Raw genomic sequence first — 23038 nt, forward strand, 5'->3', positions numbered from 1 at the left:
CTTATTCTAAACAACTATTTTCTGATGCCACACTTGCAGTCAAGCCATCTTCTTCAGTGTTATTTACTCCTCATTTTGAGCCAAAATGGCGTCCACATAGGCGCGGTGATCCTCTTTTTCAAGTCGACAAGTACTTACTAATTAAAATGTCGACGGTCTTTTGCTTTTGGGTTAGTTCATTAAAAGAAACGGGAAATATTGGGGCATGAAACGCAATCCCAACGAAAGAAAAATAGTGCTGACCCCGACGTGATTTGAACACGCAACCTTCTGATCTGGAGTCAGACGCGCTACCGTTGCGCCACGAGGTCCTTGTAGATTCCCAGTGACATGTTCTGTATATAAAGGAGAGATTGACTATTCTTCTGGTTTCTATGTGAATTCTCTTTATTCTCTTTATAATTCTATTTTATCCCATTAACAAACGAATTACTTTAACAGAGCCTCGGGAAGAGTCTCGCTTTCGATCAGTCACATATTATAGCGCTAAAAGTTTAAATTTAGGGTAATTACGGTAAGAACTCTTAGCCGGTTTTATTGCAGCGCAGAGAGAAATCTCTCTTCCTCTTGTTTTTTATAGCCGCTGTTTTCTAGACCTTCTAAAATCATCGAAGCCTCCATAAACATTAATTTTCACTAGAATTCAAAGCAGAACTGATTTTTTATGGATATCAACTGAAAGGTACAGAGAGCACTTGTAGGCCTGCAATATTTTATTTATTTTCATTTGTAAAAATTTAATTCATCCATTTTTAAAAACATTAACCAGACGTAAATATCTTTTTCGTAACCCATTTAAACCCTGAAATATTAAAACAAATACCAAAGCCATCAAAGCATCATTTATTTCCCTTTGGTCCACACCTTGAGTATGAAAGTGGTCATTACGGTAGGACCGTTTCCTTCTTCAGCCGCAAGAGGGCGCCCGTCTACACCAAACGATGCTCCACCTCCGTCTGTATTTCTCAGTCATGTTTATTTATGCTGTCTTATTTTTAGTTTCAGCCAATGGACTTTTACTTTAAAATAAGGAATCCAAAATTATAAAATAAACTTTGTCAAGACGTAACACATCATATTAAACTGAGAAATAAAACAAACAAACAAACAAAAATAGTTTTTCTTGATTTCAAAATAGAAAAAAAAATGTTTAAATTAAAAAAAAAATAACTGACTGCTTTTGTGTTCTTAGATAAATAGAAGCTCAAAGAACAGAACACTGCTGATATGACATTCTATTTCTCCTGCAGGGGTTGGAGAAAAATGCTACATCATCACTTTTCCCTTCTTTGGTCTTGCTTTTTTAACAGAACACAAAAACAGTTAGATGGGAAAAACGGGTTTAATTCTTTTATCTTCTAATATTTTTAGAAAACAAAGACCATGAAACAAGAAACTGTTTGTTTTCCTTTTTTTTTTTTCCATGAAAAGGTTTTCCATGTTCTGTTTTCCAATTTCAAACAGTAATTGGAAAACAGCTTTCTTAAAATTAAATCTAAAAAAATTAAATCAATCAGTTTATTCATCAAATGAAAATACCAAAACAATCCCTCATGAAAATACATTAAAAAATCCCTGGAGGCAAGGTGGTTATACAATTTAAAAAAAAACAAACACAGATTATACACAATTACACACATAATTCCCTCAGCATTCCCTCTATCACGTCAAGACTCTAAAATACCTGAAACATACTCTGAAGATCCTGAATCTACCAATCAAGGCCACCTGTAAGGGGGGGCAAAGGGCCCAGCCACTCTGGGGGCCCCTGTGGGCCAGAAAAACCTTGGTCCAGTTTAGCTGTGAAAAGAATGCTATTTTATCCTGAATAATAACTATTCTTTTCAAAGCAACACAAATGACATTTATTTAATCATTTACTTTATATTACTATATATTACTTTATTCATTCTGCAGTGTGATACAGCCTTTAAAACACGTAAACCATCAGGAAAGTAATGTTAGACACTGTAGCTAATGTTAACAACAGGAAAGTAATGTTAGACTTTGTAGCTAATGTTAACAAACAACAGGAAAGTAATGTTAGACACTGTAGCTAATGTTAACAACAGGAAAGTAATGTTAGACTTTGTAGCTAATGTTAACAAACAACAGGAAAGTAATGTTAGACACTGTAGCTAATGTTAACTACAGGAAAGTAATGTTAGACTTTGTAGCTAATGTTAACAAACAACAGGAAAGTAATGTTAGACACTGTAGCTAATGTTAACAAACAACAGGAACGTAATGTTAGACTTTGTAGCTAATGTTAACAAACAACAGGAAAGTAATGTTAGACACTGTAGCTAATGTTAACAAACAACAGGAACGTAATGTTAGACACTGTAGCTAATGTTAACAAACAACAGGAAAGTAATGTTAGACTTTGTAGCTAATGTAAACAAACAACAGGAAAGTAATGTTGGACGTTGTAGCTAATGTTAACAAACAACAGGAAAGTAATGTTAGACACTGTAGCTAATGTTAACTACAGGAAAGAAATGTTAGACTTTGTAGCTAATGTTAACAAACAACAGGAACGTAATGTTAGACACTGTAGCTAATGTTAACAAACAACAGGAAAGTAATGTTAGACGCTGTAGCTAATGTTAACAAACAACAGGGAAGTAATGTTAGACACTGTAGCTAATGTTAACAAACAACAGGAAAGTAATGTTAAATGTTGTAGCTAATGTTAACAACAGGAAAATAATGTTAGACTTTGTAGCTAATGTTAACAAACAACAGGAAAGTAATGTTAGACACTGTAGCTAATGTTAACAAACAACAGGATGTCAGAAAATAAAGAAGAAACTGAGACAACTTAGAGAAGACAACTATTGAAATCATTGCCAAAATGGGTTAAAAGTTGTAAATATTGGTGAAAATGTGATGAAAGAGACTAAATGAGTAGAAAATGATCAAAAGCTGTTAAAAAGTGATGAAAAATTTGTTCCAAAGTGGAAAAAATGGTAGATGTATAGCAAATGTGGTTAATAAGTGATGAAAAAATGTCTACAAGCATTAAGAAAGGGATAATGTCGCACAAATGAACAAATATTAGAAAAAAACTGGTTTAAAGTTGCAAAAAAAAAAAAAAAAAATCTGCAAAAATGTCCAGAAAAAGTGAAAAAGGGGTTCAAAAGTGACAAAAAATGACAAGAAACAGTGGTGACAAGGGAAAATTTATCCATCCAAGCTCCATCCATCCATAATCCATCCATCAATCCATTCATTCATCATCCATCCATAATCCATCAATCATCCATCATCCATTCATCCATCCATACATCATTCATCATCCATCCATGATCCATCCATCAGCCATCATCCATTCATCCATCCATCCATCATTCATCATCCATCCATCCATCCATGCATCCATCATCCATCCATCCATCCATCATCCATCATCCATTCATCCATCCATACATCATTCATCATCCATCCATGATCCATCCATCATCCATCATCCATTCATCCATCCATCCATCATTCATCATCCATCCATCCATCCATGCATCCATCATCCATCCATCCATCCATGCATCCATCATCCATTCATCCATCCATCCATCATTCATCATCCATCCATGATCCATCCATCATCCATCATCCATTCATCCATCATTCATCATCCATCCATGATCCATCCATCATCCATTCATCCATCCATCCATCATTCATCATCCATCCATGATCCATACATCATTCATCATCCATCCATCCATCCATCCATGCATCCATCCATGCATCCATCATCCATTCATCCATCCATCCATCATTCATCATCCATCCATGATCCATCCATCATCCATTCATCCATCCATCCATCATTCATCATCCATCCATGATCCATACATCATCCATTCATCCATCCATCCATCATTCATCATCCATCCATCCATGCATCCATCATCCATTCATCCATCCATCCATCCATCATTCATCATCCATCCATGATCCATCCATCATCCATTCATCCATCCATCATCCATTCATCCATCCATCCATGCATCCATCATCCATTCATCCATCCATCCATCCATCATTCATCATCCATCCATGATCCATCCATCATCCATTCATCCATCCATCCATCCATCATTCATCATCCATCCATCCATCCATGCATCCATCATCCATCCATCCATCCATCCATCCATGCATCCATCATCCATTCATCCATCCATCCATCATTCATCATCCATCCATCCATCATCCATTCATCCATCCATCCATCATTCATCATCCATCCATCCATCATCCATCATCCATCCATCCATCCATCAGTACATCCATCCCCAGGTCAGAGGTCACTGTGACTCTAAATCTTGTGAGCTCAACATTTCAAAGATGCATACTGGGGTTTCTGTCAAATTCTGCTCCATCCTTCACACAGGCTGAAGGTTTTCACAGTTTTTCTTTATATGTCAAAGGTCACTGCTGTAGTTTTGTATTTCCTGAGGTCACAGTGACCTTTTACCACACTGTAGTGTTTAACAGTCATATTTAAAGCCTCGTCTTTGCCATGGCTCTATGTTTACCTCTTCCTGTGCAAATGATGTTCATTTCATGGATGAGTCTGACCTCTGTACACTATTTTTTTAGCTTTTATTTATGATGAGTTTTTTTCCCAGTCAAGTCTGAATGATAAGACAACATATACACCAGAGAGGTGGTAAAGAAATATCTGCAGCGTCAGTTCCACATCGGCTCATTTGCAGAGCCGCAGAGACTGAAATGAGTTGACACACCAAGATCTGAAGATTGGTCAACTTCCTGTGCATGCCTCCCACAGCTACAGAGATGACGCTGTCAGAGTCACAACAACACACACTTCATTTTCCTCTGCATCCACGGCAGATCATCAAGCAGGTAACAGTTCATTACTACCTTTAAATACCCAGCAGATCAGTCAAACAAATAGTGATGACAGGAGGAAACGCTCGTACGCCTGGATGTGTGATGTGTCTGTGCTTCTAACCTCTGTCAGTCCTTATATTCATTGATTTAAGCTCAGAAACTATTGTTCTTGTTTAAATTACATCAACACAGGAGGAGATATAGGACTGTTTTAACTGAAATGAACATTTCTTTATTTCTGTAGAACCAAAGAGAACAACTGTAGCTTTAACATCACTAATAAATGTTGAAACACAAATTGAACTCAGTCATAAAGTCACTGTTTGGTGCACAGAGGAAGTCCTGCTCCAACAGGAACTGAAGACAGCAGTGAGAAAACGCCTCTGTTCCTCTTAAACTCTCAGATACTCTAGAGAAGAGTCAGCAGGCTGGCTGCAAGTGTACAGGAAGAGATGAGCTAGGAAGGGTGTGATTTTAGCACCTATTTAGGTGATACTTAATGTGTGGCTCTTTCATGTCTTCATTTTAAAAATTTTTCCACAGAAGAAATTAAAATGTTGAAACTTTTTTGCCCATTTTCACCATTTTTTGCCACTTTTTACCCATATAAGCCACCTTTTGCCTTACTTTTTTGCTAATTTTTGCCACATTTTTTTTGTCAAATGTTTGCCACTTTTATCCCATTTTGCCCATTTAAGCTACCTTTGCAAATTTTGGAGGTTAAAAATCATACATGAATGAGAATACAAAAATATTTTTTTTGACTCAGTGAGGCCTGCAGGTCTGTTGATGTTGTCCTGGGTTCTTCTGGGACCTCCTGGATGAGTCATCCATGCGCTCTTACAGTCTTTTGGTAGGCTGGTCACTCCTGGGATGGTTTACCACTGTTCATGGTTTTCTTCATTTGTGGAAAATGACTCTGAGAGGTGGTAGGCTGGAGTCCAAAAGTCTTGGACATGTCTCACGAGTCATTAAATCAGAATTAGTGTGATGATCTGAAACATTTAAGTGTTGTGTTCAGTATCAAGCTTTTCTGTTCATTAAAACGTGACATCATCAGGAGGATGAAGGCACTGTTTCAGTCTCATAGATGAAACACTGTTGAAAGTGGCCCTCCTGGTTAATACTATTTCAGAATGTTGATGATGGGATGCCAGATTACTGTGGGTTATATGAGGTAAAGTGAGATATGTGTGACTAAAAATAGTCCAGTAGACTAGTTACAATGGTCAGAGCAGTATAAATGAAATGAGAGGATCAAACAGCAACTGAAATGAAACACCCTCCTCCCCCAGAGTGACCTAAAAACCCACGTTTGCAGTTTCAGCAGAGTCACAACAAACCAAATGCCAACCTTCAAATCTGGGTCACGGTTATGATGGCGTAAAGGTCACAACACAGACCACCACATGTCAAACTCTGTGACCTCCATTTACTGTCATAGGAACAAAATAAAACTTTCATTTTACTGAATCTCTACACAGCAAATTCCCAGAGTGACAAAAATGGGAGTTAAACCAAAAAGAGTGAAAGAGTTAGTTTCAGAGTACATTCATGCACTTAGACACCAGCCAGTGTTCAGCAATGCTCCTGTGCAATGTTAAAAAGTAGTTCATTCACATGGTGTTGAAAGCAGTGAATCAACACTGTTCCTGAGTTCATTCCCAACAGCTTTGTTGCCACGTCTCTACTGTCATTTCAGATCTGTCATTTCAGAGCAGAGTTTTCCCATCATGCATTGTGTGTTCAGATGTATTTCAGATGTTTGTAGGTGTATTTATATATGTTTAGATGTTGCATGTTGTACAGTTATCACTGCTGTGTTTCATTTATTCATGTTTCTGGTGTACTATTGTTGATTCTGATGTAAGACACATCTGCACCATGAGTGACACTGTCCACTGAGTTGCATACTTGCCACACGTGGCAAGGAGTGGTCAACTAAGAAGGACATTAAGCTGTCTGTCACTTACCATCCTGGTAAGAGCATGGCAGCTTAGCCACAATGACCAATGAAAATTGGCAGGTTTGAGTGGCATGGTAGTGCTTCATCTGGTGGTGTTTAAAGTGGTCTAAAATATAACCTCTGTGCAAGAAGACATACAACACTGTAAAGCATTAACGACTGAGTAAGAGTTCATGTAACTCAAAATGGGAGTTAATTTTACTCTTAGTGAGAGTAATATTTTAAGTTCCGTAAGAGTTTATTTTAACTTCTGATAGGAGTTAAAAATCAACTCCCAGAAAAGAGTTACTTTGACTCGGCTCTAAAGTTTATTTGATTGTCTCACATCTACACTCAGATTGAGTTGATGTTAACTCACACAGAGTTTACTCCAGTGACCTGAATTTATTGTGGATGCCTGAAAAATAAATCTGTAATTTCACTGTCATAGTTCATGCTACTACTAACTGTTTTACTGTTTTTTCAGTCACTCTTTTAGACAATTTATCTTTGTTTTCTGGTCAAACAAGGGATGTAACACTATTCCATAATGATCTATGTAATGTGACAGTGTCAAAGACAGTGATCTGTGACATGTGACAGTGTCAAAGACAGTGATCTGTGACATGTGACAGTGTCAAAGACAGTCTTCTGTGACATGTGACAGTGTCAAAGACAGTGATCTGTGACATGTGACAGTGTCAAAGACAGTGATCTGTGACATGTGACAGTGTCAAAGACAGTGATCTGTGACATGTGACAGTGTCAAAGACAGTCTTCTGTGACATGTGTCAGTGTCAAAGACAGTGATCTGTGACATGTGACAGTGTCAAAGACAGTGATCTGTGACATGTGACAGTGTAGAAGACAGTGATCTGTGACATGTGACAGTGTCAAAGACAGTGATCTGTGACATGTGACAGTGTCAAAGACAGTGATCTGTGACATGTGACAATGTCAAAGACAGTGATCTGTGACATGTGACAGTGTCAAAGACAGTGATCTGTGACATGTGACAATGTGAAAGACAGTGATCTGTGACATGTGACAGTGTCAAAGACAGTGATCGATGACATGTGACAGTGTCAAAGACAGTGATCTGTGACATGTGACAGTGTCAAAGACAGTGATCTGTGACATGTGACAGTTTCAACGACAGTGATCTGTGACATGTGACAGTTTCAACGACAGTGATCTGTGACATGTGACAGTGTCAAAGACAGTGATCTGTGACATGTGACAATGTCAAAGACAGTGATCTGTGACATGTGACAGTGTAGAAGACAGTGATCTGTGACATGTGACAGTGTCAAAGACAGTGATCTGTGACATGTGACAGTGTCAAAGACAGTGATCTGTGACATGTGACAGTGTCAAAGACAGTGATCTGTGACATGTGACAATGTGAAAGACAGTGATCTGTGACATGTGACAGTGTCAAAGACAGTGATCGCTGACATGTGACAGTGTCAAAGACAGTGATCTGTGACATGTGACAGTGTCAAAGACAGTGATCTGTGATATGTGACAGTGTCAAAGACAGTGATCTGTGACATGTGACAGTTTCAACGACAGTGATCTGTGACATGTGACAGTGTCAAAGACAATGATCTGTGACATGTGACAATGTCAAAGACAGTGATCTGTGACATGTGACAGTTTCAATGACAGTGATCTGTGACATGTGACAGTGTCAAAGACAATGATCTGTGACATGTGACAATGTCAAAGACAGTGATCTGTGACATGTGACAGTGTCAAAAAGAGTGATCTGTGACATGTGACAGTGTCAAAGACAGTGATCTGTGACATGTGACAGTGTCAAAGACAGTGATCTGTGACATGTGACAGTTTCAACGACAGTGATCTGTGACATGTGACAGTGTCAAAGACAGTGATCTGTGACATGTGACAGTTTCAACGACAGTGATCTGTGACATGTGACAGTGTCAAAGACAGTGATCTGTGACATGTGACAGTGTCAAAGACAGTGATCTGTGACATGTGACAGTGTCAAAGACAGTGATCTGTGACATGTGACAGTGTCAAAGACAGTGATCTGTGACATGTGACAGTGTCAAAGACAGTGATCTGTGACATGTGACAGTGTCAAAGACAGTGATCTGTGACATGTGACAGTGTCAAAGACAGTGATCTGTGACATGTGACAATGTCAAAGACAGTGATCTGTGACATGTGACAGTGTCAAAGACAGTGATCTGTGACATATGACAATGTGAAAGACAGTGATCTGTGACATATGACAATGTGAAAGACAGTGATCTGTGACATGTGACAGTGTCAAAGACAGTGATCGCTGACATGTGACAGTGTCAAAGACAGTGATCTGTGACATGTGACAGTGTCAAAGACAGTGATCTGTGATATGTGACAGTGTCAAAGACAGTGATCTGTGACATGTGACAGTGTCAAAGACAGTGATCTGTGACATGTGACAGTGTAGAAGACAGTGATCTGTGACATGTGACAGTGTCAAAGACAGTGATCTGTGACATGTGACAGTGTCAAAGACAGTGATCGATGACATGTGACAGTGTCAAAGACAGTGATCTGTGACATGTGATAGTGTCAAAGACAGTGATCTGTGACATGTGACAGTTTCAACGACAGTGATCTGTGACTTGTGACAGTTTCAACGACAGTGATCTGTGACATGTGACAGTGTCAAAGACAGTGATCTGTGACATGTGACAATGTCAAAGACAGTGATCTGTGACATGTGACAGTGTAGAAGACAGTGATCTGTGACATGTGACAGTGTCAAAGACAGTGATCTGTGACATGTGACAGTGTCAAAGACAGTGATCTGTGATATGTGACAGTGTCAAAGACAGTGATCTGTGACATGTGACAGTTTCAACGACAGTGATCTGTGACATGTGACGGTGTCAAAGACAATGATCTGTGACATGTGACAATGTCAAAGACAGTGATCTGTGACTTGTGACAGTGTCAAAGACAGTGATCTGTGACATGTGACAGTGTAGAAGACAGTGATCTGTGACATGTGACAGTGTCAAAGACAGTGATCTGTGACATGTGACAGTGTCAAAGACAGTGATCTGTGACATGTGACAGTGTCAAAGACAGTGATCTGTGACATGTGACAGTGTCAAAGACAGTGATCTGTGACATGTGACAGTGTCAAAGACAGTAATCTGTGACATGTGACAGTGTCAAAGACAGTGATCTGTGACATGTGACAGTGTAGAAGACAGTGATCTGTGACATGTGACAGTGTCAAAGACAGTGATCTGTGACATGTGACAGTGTCAAAGACAGTGATCTGTGACATGTGACAGTGTCAAAGACAGTGATCTGTGACATGTGACAGTGTCAAAGACAGTGATCTGTGACATGTGACAGTGTAGAAGACAGTGATCTGTGACATGTGACAGTGTCAAAGACAGTGATCTGTGACATGTGACAGTGTCAAAGACAGTGATCTGTGACATGTGACAATGTGAAAGACAGTGATCTGTGACATGTGACAGTGTCAAAGACAGTGATCTGTGACATGTGACAGTGTCAAAGACAGTGATCTGTGACATGTGACAGTGTCAAAGACAGTGATCTGTGATATGTTACAGTGTCAAAGACAGTGATCTGTGACATGTGACAGTGTCAACGACAGTGATCTGTGACATGTGACAGTGTCAAAGACAATGATCTGTGACATGTGACAATGTCAAAGACAGTGATCTGTGACTTGTGACAGTGTCAAAGACAGTGATCTGTGACATGTGACAGTGTCAAAGACAGTGATCTGTGACATGTGACAGTGTCAAAGACAGTGATCTGTGACATGTGACAGTTTCAACGACAGTGATCTGTGACATGTGACAGTGTCAAAGACAGTGATCTGTGACATGTGACAGTGTCAAAGACAGTGATCTGTGACATGTGACAGTGTCAAAGACAGTGATCTGTGACATGTGACAGTGTCAAAGACAGTGATCTGTGACATGTGACAGTGTCAAAGACAGTAATCTGTGACATGTGACAGTGTCAAAGACAGTGATCTGTGACATGTGACAGTGTCAAAGACAGTGATCTGTGACATGTGACAGTGTCAAAGACAGTGATCTGTGACATGTGACAGTGTAGAAGACAGTGATCTGTGACATGTGACAGTGTCAAAGACAGTGATCTGTGACATGTGACAGTGTCAAAGACAGTGATCTGTGACATGTGACAATATCAAAGACAGTTATCTGTGACATGTGACAGTGTCAAAGACAGTGATCTGTGACATGTGACAATGTGAAAGACAGTGATCTGTGACATGTGACAGTGTCAAAGACAGTGATCTGTGACATGTGACAGTGTCAAAGACAATGATCTGTGACATGTGACAATGTCAAAGACAGTGATCTGTGACATGTGACAGTGTCAAAGACAGTGATCTGTGACATGTGACAATGTGAAAGACAGTGATCTGTGACATGTGACAGTGTCAAAGACAGTGATCGATGACATGTGACAGTGTCAAAGACAGTGATCTGTGACATGTGACAGTGTCAAAGACAGTGATCTGTGACACGTGACAGTTTCAACGACAGTGATCTGTGACATGTGACAGTTTCAACGACAGTGATCTGTGACATGTGACAGTGTCAAAGACAGTGATCTGTGACATGTGACAATGTCAAAGACAGTGATCTGTGACATGTGACAGTGTCAAAGACAGTGATCTGTGACATGTGACAGTGTCAAAGACAGTGATCTGTGACATGTGACAGTGTCAAAGACAGTGATCTGTGACATGTGACAGTGTCAAAGACAGTGATCTGTGACATGTGACAGTGTCAAAGACAGTGATCTGTGACATGTGACAGTGTCAAAGACAGTGATCTGTGACATGTGACAGTGTCAAAGACAGTGATCTGTGACATGTGACAGTGTCAAAGACAGTGATCTGTGATATGTGACAGTGTCAAAGACAGTGATCTGTGACATGTGACAGTGTCAAAGACAGTGATCTGTGACATGTGACAGTGTCAAAGACAATGATCTGTGACATGTGACAATGTCAAAGACAGTGATCTGTGACTTGTGACAGTGTCAAAGACAGTGATCTGTGACATGTGACAGTGTCAAAGACAGTGATCTGTGACATGTGACAGTGTCAAAGACAGTGATCTGTGACATGTGACAGTTTCAACGACAGTGATCTGTGACATGTGACAGTTTCAACGACAGTGATCTGTGACATGTGACAGTGTCAAAGACAGTGATCTGTGACATGTGACAGTGTCAAAGACAGTGATCTGTGACATGTGACAGTGTCAAAGACAGTGATCTGTGACATGTGACAGTGTCAAAGACAGTGATCTGTGACATGTGACAGTGTAGAAGACAGTGATCTGTGACATGTGACAGTGTAGAAGACAGTGATCTGTGACATGTGACAGTGTAAAAGACAGTAATCTGTGACATGTGACAGTGTCAAAGACAGTGATCTGTGACATGTGACAGTGTAGAAAACAGTGATCTGTGACATGTGACAGTGTCAAAGACAGTGATCTATGACATGTGACAGTGTCAAAGACAGTGATCTGTGACATGTGACAATGTCAAAGACAGTGATCTGTGACATGTGACAGTGTCAAAGACAGTGATCTGTGACATGTGACAATGTCAAAGACAGTGATCTGTGACATGTGACAGTGTAGAAGACAGTGATCTGTGACATGTGACAGTTTCAACGACAGTGATCTGTGACATGTGACAGTTTCAACGACAGTGATCTGTGACATGTGACAGTGTCAAAGACAGTGATCGATGACATGTGACAATGTCAAAGACAGTGATCTGTGACATGTGACAGTGTAGAAGACAGTGATCTGTGACATGTGACAGTGTCAAAGACAGTGATCTGTGACATGTGACAGTGTCAAAGACAGTGATCTGTGACATGTGACAGTGTCAAAGACAGTGATCTGTGACATGTGACAGTGTCAAAGACAGTGATCTGTGACATGTGACAATGTCAAAGACAGTGATCTGTGACATGCGACAGTGTCAAAGACAGTGATCTGTGACATGTGACAGTTTCAACGACAGTGATCTGTGACATGTGACAGTGTCAAAGACAGTGATCTGTGACATGTGACAGTGTCAAAGACAGTGATCTGTGACATGTGACAGTGTCAAAGACAGTGATCTGTGACATGTGACAATGTCAAAGACAGTGATCTGTGACATGTGACAGTGTAGAAGACAGTGATCTGTGACATGTGACAGTGTCAAAGACAGTGATCTGTGACATGTGACAGTGTCAAAGACAGTGATCTGTGACATGTGACAGTGTCAAAGACAGTGATCTGTGACATGTGACAGTGTCAAAGACAGTGATCTGTGACATGTGACAATGTGAAAGACAGTGATCTGTGACATGTGACAGTGTCAAAGACAGTGATCGCTGACATGTGACAGTGTCAGAGACAGTGATCTGTGACATGTGACAGTGTCAAAGACAGTGATCTGTGATATGTGACAGTTTCAACGACAGTGATCTGTGACATGTGACAGTGTCAAAGACAATGATCTGTGACATGTGACAATGTCAAAGACAGTGATCTGTGACTTGTGACAGTGTCAAAGACAGTGATCTGTGACATGTGACAGTGTCAAAGACAGTGATCTGTGACATGTGACAGTGTCAAAGACAGTGATCTGTGACATGTGACAGTGTAGAAGACAGTGATCTGTGACATGTGACAGTGTCAAAAAGAGTGATCTGTGACATGTGACAGTGTCAAAGACAGTGATCTGTGACATGTGACAGTGTCAAAGACAGTGATCTGTGACATGTGACAGTGTCAAAGACAGTGACCTTTGACATGTGACAGTGTCAAAGACTGTGATCTGTGACATGTGACAGTGTCAAAGACAGTGATCTGTGACATGTGACAGTGTCAAAGACAGTGATCTGTGACATGTGACAGTGTCAAAGACAGTGATCTGTGACATGTGACAGTGTAGAAGACAGTGATCTGTGACATGTGACAGTGTCAAAGACAGTGATCTGTGACATGTGACAGTTTCAACGACAGTGATCTGTGACATGTGACAGTTTCAACGACAGTGATCTGTGACATGTGACAGTGTCAAAGACAATGATCTGTGACATGTGACAATGTCAAAGACAGTGATCTGTGACTTGTGACAGTGTCAAAGACAGTGATCTGTGACATGTGACAGTGTCAAAGACAGTGATCTGTGACATGTGACAGTGTCAAAGACAGTGATCTGTGACATGTGACAGTTTCAACGACAGTGATCTGTGACATGTGACAGTGTCAAAGACAGTGATCTGTGACATGTGACAGTTTCAACGACAGTGATCTGTGACATGTGACAGTGTCAAAGACAGTGATCTGTGACATGTGACAGTGTCAAAGACAGTGATCTGTGACATGTGACAATGTGAAAGACAGTGATCTGTGACATGTGACAGTGTCAAAGACAGTGATCTGTGACATGTGACAGTGTCAAAGACAGTGATCTGTGACATGTGACAGTTTCAACGACAGTGATCTGTGACATGTGACAGTTTCAACGACAGTGATCTGTGACATGTGACAGTGTCAAAGACAGTGATCTGTGACATGTGACAATGTCAAAGACAGTGATCTGTGACATGTGACAGTGTCAAAGACAGTGATCTGTGACATGTGACAGTGTCAAAGACAGTGATCTGTGACATGTGACAGTGTCAAAGACAGTGATCTGTGACATGTGACAGTGTCAAAGACAGTGATCTGTGACATGTGACAGTGTCAAAGACAGTGATCTGTGACATGTGACAGTTTCAACGACAGTGATCTGTGACATGTGACAGTGTCAAAGACAGTGATCTGTGACATGTGACAGTGTCAAAGACAGTGATCTGTGACATGTGACAGTGTCAAAGACAGTGATCTGTGACATGTGACAGTGTCAAAGACAGTGATCTGTGACATGTGACAGTGTCAAAGACAGTGATCTGTGACATGTGACAGTGTCAAAGACAGTGATCTGTGACATGTGACAGTGTCAAAGACAGTGATCTGTGACATGTGACAATGTCAAAGACAGTGATCTGTGACATGTGACAGTGTCAAAGACAGTGATCTGTGACATGTGACAGTGTCAAAGACAGTGATCTGTGACATGTGACAGTGTGAAAGACAGTGATCTGTGACATGTGACAGTTTCAAAGACAGTGATCTGTGACATGTGACAGTGTCAAAGACAGTGATCTGTGACATGTGACAGTGTCAAAGACAATGATCTGTGACATGTGACAATGTCAAAGACAGTGATCTGTGACTTGTGACAGTGTCAAAGACAGTGATCTGTGACATGTGACAGTGTCAAAGACAGTGATCTGTGACATGTGACAGTGTCAAAGACAGTGATCTGTGACATGTGACAGTTTCAACGACAGTGATCTGTGACATGTGACAGTGTCAAAGACAGTGATCTGTGACATGTGACAGTTTCAACGACAGTGATCTGTGACATGTGACAGTGTCAAAGACAGTGATCTGTGACATGTGACAGTGTCAAAGACAGTGATCTGTGACATGTGACAGTGTCAAAGACAGTGATCTGTGACATGTGACAGTGTCAAAGACAGTGATCTGTGACATGTGACAGTGTCAAAGACAGTGATCTGTGACATGTGACAGTGTCAAAGACAGTGATCTGTGACATGTGACAGTGTCAAAGACAGTGATCTGTGACATGTGACAATGTCAAAGACAGTGATCTGTGACATGTGACAGTGTCAAAGACAGTGATCTGTGACATGTGACAGTTTCAACGACAGTGATCTGTGACATGTGACAGTGTCAAAGACAGTGATCTGTGACATGTGACAGTGTCAAAGACAGTGATCTGTGACATGTGACAGTGTCAAAGACAGTGATCTGTGACATGTGACAATGTCAAAGACAGTGATCTGTGACATGTGACAGTGTCAAAGACAGTGATCTGTGACATGTGACAGTGTCAAAGACAGTGATCTGTGACATGTGACAGTGTCAAAGACAGTGATCTGTGACATGTGACAGTGTCAAAGACAGTGATCTGTGACATGTGACAGTGTCAAAGACAGTGATCTGTGACATGTGACAATGTCAAAGACAGTGATCTGTGACATGTGACAGTGTCAAAGACAGTGATCTGTGACATGTGACAGTGTCAAAGACAGTGATCTGTGACATGTGACAGTGTCAAAGACAGTGATCTGTGACATGTGACAGTTTCAACGACAGTGATCTGTGACATGTGACAGTGTCAAAGACAGTGATCTGTGACATGTGACAGTGTCAAAGACAGTGATCTGTGACATGTGACAGTGTCAAAGACAGTGATCTGTGACATGTGACAGTGTCAAAGACAGTGATCTGTGACATGTGACAGTGTCAAAGACAGTGATCTGTGACATGTGACAGTGTAGAAGACAGTGATCTGTGACATGTGACAGTGTCAAAGACAGTGATCTGTGACATGTGACAGTGTCAAAGACAGTGATCTGTGACATGTGACAGTGTCAAAGACAGTGATCTGTGACATGTGACAGTGTCAAAGACAGTGATCTGTGACATGTGACAGTGTCAAAGACAGTGATCTGTGACATGTGACAGTGTCAAAGACAGTGATCTGTGACATGTGACAGTGTCAAAGACAGTGATCTGTGACATGTGACAGTGTCAAAGACAGTGATCTGTGACATGTGACAGTGTAGAAGACAGTGATCTGTGACATGTGACAGTGTCAAAGACAGTGATCTGTGACATGTGACAGTTTCAACGACAGTGATCTGTGACATGTGACAGTTTCAACGACAGTGATCTGTGACATGTGACAGTGTCAAAGACAGTGATCTGTGACATGTGACAATGTCAAAGACAGTGATCTGTGACATGTGACAGTGTCAAAGACAGTGATCTGTGACATGTGACAGTGTCAAAGACAGTGATCTGTGACATGTGACAGTGTCAAAGACAGTGATCTGTGACATGTGACAGTTTCAACGACAGTGATCTGTGACATGTGACAGTGTCAAAGACAGTGATCTGTGACATGTGACAGTTTCAACGACAGTGATCTGTGACATGTGACAGTGTCAAAGACAGTGATCTGTGACATGTGACAGTGTCAAAGACAGTGATCTGTGACATGTGACAGTGTCAAAGACAGTGATCTGTGACATGTGACAGTGTCAAAGACAGTGATCTGTGACATGTGACAGTGTCAAAGACAGTGATCTGTGACATGTGACAGTTTCAACGACAGTGATCTGTGACATGTGACAGTGTCAAAGACAGTGATCTGTGACATGTGACAGTGTCAAAGACAGTGATCTGTGACATGTGACAGTGTCAAAGACAGTGATCTGTGACATGTGACAGTGTCAAAGACAGTGATCTGTGACATGTGACAGTGTCAAAGACAGTGATCTGTGACATGTGACAGTTTCAACGACAGTGATCTGTGACATGTGACAGTTTCAACGACAGTGATCTGTGACATGTGACAGTGTCAAAGACAATGATCTGTGACATGTGACAATGTCAAAGACAGTGATCTGTGACTTGTGACAGTGTCAAAGACAGTGATCTGTGACATGTGACAGTGTCAAAGACAGTGATCTGTGACATGTGACAATGTGAAAGACAGTGATCTGTGACATGTGACAGTTTCAACGACAGTGATCTGTGACATGTGACAGTTTCAACGACAGTGATCTGTGACATGTGACAGTGTCAAAGACAATGATCTGTGACATGTGACAATGTCAAAGACAGTGATCTGTGACTTGTGACAGTGTCAAAGACAGTGATCTGTGACATGTGACAGTGTCAAAGACAGTGATCTGTGACATGTGACAGTGTCAAAGACAGTGATCTGTGACATGTGACAGTTTCAACGACAGTGATCTGTGACATGTGACAGTGTCAAAGACAGTGATCTGTGACATGTGACAGTTTCAACGACAGTGATCTGTGACATGTGACAGTGTCAAAGACAGTGATCTGTGACATGTGACAGTTTCAACGACAGTGATCTGTGACATGTGACAGTGTCAAAGACAGTGATCTGTGACATGTGACAGTGTCAAAGACAGTGATCTGTGACATGTGACAGTGTCAAAGACAGTGATCTGTGACATGTGACAGTGTCAAAGACAGTGATCTGTGACATGTGACAGTGTCAAAGACAGTGATCTGTGACATGTGACAGTTTCAACGACAGTGATCTGTGACATGTGACAGTGTCAAAGACAGTGATCTGTGACATGTGACAGTGTCAAAGACAATGATCTGTGACATGTGACAATGTCAAAGACAGTGATCTGTGACTTGTGACAGTGTCAAAGACAGTGATCTGTGACATGTGACAGTGTCAAAGACAGTGATCTGTGACATGTGACAGTTTCAACGACAGTGATCTGTGACATGTGACAGTGTCAAAGACAGTGATCTGTGACATGTGACAGTGTCAAAGACAGTGATCTGTGACATGTGACAGTGTCAAAGACAGTGATCTGTGACATGTGACAGTGTCAAAGACAGTGATCTGTGACATGTGACAGTGTCAAAAAGAGTGATCTGTGACATGTGACAGTGTCAAAGACAGTGATCTGTGACATGTGACAGTGTCAAAGACAGTGATCTGTGACATGTGACAGTGTCAAAGACAGTGATCTGTGACCCTCTTTTTACCTCTTAGATTGTGGCTGCTGCAACGATATTTTCAATAATTTGGCTCTTTGGTTGAGTAACACTGCTCTATAGAATAGTCCTTATAGTAACTGTAAGTTCATCCATTTAGCTCCATGCAAAGCAGAGGTTAGCAAAGCAAATCACCTTTTATTTGTTTTATGGTTCCACGCGTCCCGTGAAGCTCTGCGGCTCCCCCCAGGGGAGGCGCGCCTCACACTTTGAAAACTACTGCATTAGATCATAGTAGATGTGGGTCATTCGACATTTCAGTTGCACAGACAATAGTCCATGACATGACTGTGTTGCAACAATTCCTTTTTAATTTAATCATGTGTGTCTGAGACGTGATCTTTTAGAACAGTGGTTCTCTTTGTTTTTTTACCCATGCACCCCCTGAACAGCTCTGAGCTGTTAAACAGAGCTGTGACAGCCTTCTGATTCATAGACTTGATAAACACTTTCACATTTCTAACATTCGATTTTTTACTGCAAACATTTTGAATGTTAAAAATGCATGACTAGATTTATGCAAATCTCATCAGTAATTGTGGGTATTCAAAATAATGTAGTGACAACAGTGAGTGGACAGGCATGAAACCATTCAAGAGCATCAGCAGTAAAACACTGCTCAGCTGCAGCCATGTCTCTGGAACTATTCAGAAATAAAACGGACAATTAGAAAGAACTAACCTGTGAAAAATTAAATTCATTATTTAAAACAGCTTAGTGCCCCTTTTTGGGGATCATAATACAGATCTCCTCTCAACTGAAATCATGATTTTAGTCATAGATCAACATTTCTTCACAATAAAAAAAATCATTGATCTGTTTATGAATGGAGTGGCTGAGAATACAGGGACTGACAGGCATACCAGGGTGGGTCAAACCATCCTGCCATGGGGGAGACTCAGGGGGTTTTGGGTCATTTCATTTAATCGCCTACATAATATAAAATCCAGTTCATGAGCATACACCCCTTAGCATATCCAAGGATGTAGGGCCCCTAAAAGAATATCACATAGGGCTCCCATTAGCCGGCCAGCCAAGCTACAAATGTTGCATGATTTTAATAAATACATATGCATTTTGATGGATTTTTAACCATAATTCCCCGATGTATGAGCTTTTTTTTTTTTTTACTATGGCTAAATTAAATGTACTTACATTATTTATCAGTGCTGGACCACACTATGTGGATATTTTTAAGAGAGGGGCCCCCAGAACTGTATTTTACTCTATTTGATACAAATTTCAGTCTATTGACCGATTCATTAGGTCACTTTAGATTCAATAATGACACTATTTAAGAACAATTAAATAAAAACACACTTTTCATTGTAGGCATAAGAAATGTGGAAGTACGGAAATAAAAAAGAAATCCAAAAGTCATAATAATGAGATTGAAATTTAAAATTATGAGATAAAAAAATCATTACTTTTTCATAAAAATTCTGACTTTTTTAATTCACAATCTTGATTTTGTATCTTGTGATTCTGACTTTTTATCTCACAATTATGACATTTTATATCATAATTATGACTTCCAATTCATAATGTTAAATTTGTATCTTATTATGCTGACATTGTACCTCATAATTATGACTTTGTATCTCACAATTATGATTTTTTTATCCCACAATAATGACTTTCTATCTCACAATTATGACTTTTTATCTCATAATTAGGACTTTCTATCTCACAATTATGACTTTTTATCTCATAATTAGGACTTTTTGGCCCACAGTTATGACTTTCTATCTCACAATTATGACTTTTAATCTCATAATTATGACTTTGTTTCCCAAAATTATGACTTTCTATTCCACAGTTATGACTTTCTATCTCACAATTATGACTTCTTATCTCACAATTATGACTTTTTGGCACACAGTTATGACTTTCTATCTCACAATTATGAATTTTTATCTCACAATTATGACATTTCTTCTCACAATTATGATTTTTTTTACATAGTTATGAATTCTTATCTAAAAAATTATTCCTTTTCAGTCTCACAATTATGTCTTTTTATCTCGTAATTATGACTTTGTTTCCCAAAATTATGACTTTCGATCTCGCAATTATGACTTTTCATCTCACCATTGTGACTTTTTATCCAACAGTTATGACTTTGGATCTCACAATTATGACTTTTATCTCATAATTGTGACTTTTTCCCAAAATTATGACTTTTTATCCCACAGTTATGACTTTCTATCTCACAATTATGACTTTTATCCCAAAATTATGACATTTTATCTCACAATTATGACTTTGTATCCCACAATTATGATTTTCATCTCACAATTATGACTTTTTATATCACAATTATGACTTTTTAATTCATAATAATGACTTATATATCATAGACTTATTGTCCCATTATGATGACTTTTTGTCTCATAATTATGACTTATATATCATAATCATGACTTCCCCCCCTCATTATTATGACTTTTTATCTCACAATTATGACTTTTCTATCATAATTATGACTTTTTAATTCATAATAATGACTTTTTATCTCACAATTATGACTTTTAATCTCACAAATATTAATTTTTTTCAACTCACAATTACGACTTTTATATCATAGTTATGACTTTTTATCTTACAATTACAACTTTTTATCTTACAATTATGACTTTTTAAAATCACAATTATTTCTTTCTATCTCAAAATTATGAGGTTTCTATCATAGTTATGAATTTTTTTTCTCACAATTATGACTTTAATCTCACAATTATTACTTTTGTCTCACAATTATGACTTTTTAATCTAATAATTATGACTTTCATTCCCACAATTATGACTTTCTATCTAACAATTATGATTCTTTATATTTTACAAATATGATTTTTTTAATCTCACAATTATGACTTTTTATCTCACATTTATATATATTTTATATCATAATTATGACTTTTTAATTCAAAATCCTGACTTTGCATCTCATTCTTCTGACATTTTATCTCATTATTCTAATTTTTTCCCCACAGTTATGACTTTTTCTATCATAATCATTACTTTTTATCTCATAATTTTGATTTTTATCTCATAATTATGACTTTGTATCTCACAATTGTGACTTTTTATATCATAGTTATGACTTTTTATCTCACAATTATGAATATTTATCCCACAATTATGACTTTCTATCTCACAATTATGACTTTTATATCATAGTTATGACTTTGTATCCCTCAATTATGACTTTTTATCTCAAAATTATGAGTTTTTAATCTCATAATTATGACTTTTTCTATCATGAATTATTACTTTTTATATCATAGTTATGACTTTTTTTTTGTCATAAGTGTGACTTCATATCTCATAATCATGAGTTTTTTCCTCATAATTATGACTTTTTCTACCATAATTATGACTTTTTATCCCACAATTATGATTTTTTTCTCACTATTATGATTTTTTAATCTCATTATTATGACTTTTTCTATCACAAGTATGACTTTTTATCTCACAATTATGATTTATTTGTCTCATAATTATTCCTTTTCCATCTCACAATTATGACTTTTTATCTCATAATTATGATGTTGTATCCCAAAATTGTGACTTTTTATCTCACAATTATGACTTTTTATATCATAGTTATGACTTTTTATCCCTCAGTTATGAATATCTCATAATTATGACTTTTTCTATCATAATTATTACTTTGTTTATCATGGTTATGACTGTTATCTCACAATTATGATGTTTTATAAAAGTATGACTTTTTATCTCACAATCATGACTTTTCCTAATAACTATGACTTTTTCTGTCTCACAATTGTGACTTTGTATCTCACAATCATGATTTTCTTAATCTTACAATTATGACTTTCATTCTCACAATTATGACTTTTTATCTCACACTTATGACACAGTATATCATCATTATGACTTTTAATTCATCAAAATGACTTTGTATCTCATTATTCTGACATTTTATCTGACAATTATGACTTTGTATCTCACAATTAGGATTTTTTTTAATCTTACAATTATGTCATTTTTTAAAATCATAATTATGACTTTTTATCCCTCAATTATGAATATCTAACAATTATGACTTTTTCTATCATAATTATGACTTTGTATATCATAGTTATGACTTTTATCTCACAATTAGACTTTTTATATCATACACACTTAAAACTGCTGGGTTTAAAGTAACCCAAATTGGGTGAAATTGCTAACCCAGCACTGGGTCCAAAAGGGACCGAGCCAATTATGGGTTATTTATACCCAGCGCATTGGGTTGAGGATTTGACCCAGCATGCTGGGTCAAGATTTTGACTCAACAAGGGGTAGAAACTACTCATGCTGATGAGTTAAATCTACCAGGAAATGGGTTAACAGGTTACCAATATAGCTGTGATTAAAAATACTAGCTGTATTGCCAACATTTTCTAAGAATGTTACATTTAATTTACTTCAACTTCAGTAGATCATTATTTGATATAAATTACTATTAAATGAT

The 23038-nt window shown here is 38.6% G+C and overlaps 1 protein-coding gene and 1 non-coding gene across 2 annotated transcripts in view; one reads left to right on the top strand and one right to left on the bottom strand.

Annotated features, from left to right (window-relative positions):
- Positions 1 to 239: 239 nt before the first annotated feature.
- On the bottom strand, positions 240 to 311 carry trnaw-cca. The gene has a single exon. It is a non-coding gene; the product is annotated as a tRNA-Trp (tRNA).
- A 4508-nt stretch (positions 312 to 4819) lies between these two features.
- LOC121506680 (lysophosphatidic acid receptor 6) overlaps positions 4820 to 23038 on the top strand; it is a 43639-nt gene continuing 25420 nt past the window's right edge. The window contains exon 1 of the mRNA XM_041782519.1: positions 4820 to 4878. The gene's annotated coding sequence lies outside the window, so the exon portion shown is untranslated. The remainder of the gene's footprint in view (positions 4879 to 23038) is intronic.

Source organism: Cheilinus undulatus, unplaced genomic scaffold (genome assembly GCF_018320785.1).
Source record: "Cheilinus undulatus unplaced genomic scaffold, ASM1832078v1 Contig9, whole genome shotgun sequence".
In the NCBI taxonomy this organism is placed as follows: Eukaryota; Metazoa; Chordata; class Actinopteri; order Labriformes; family Labridae; genus Cheilinus; species Cheilinus undulatus.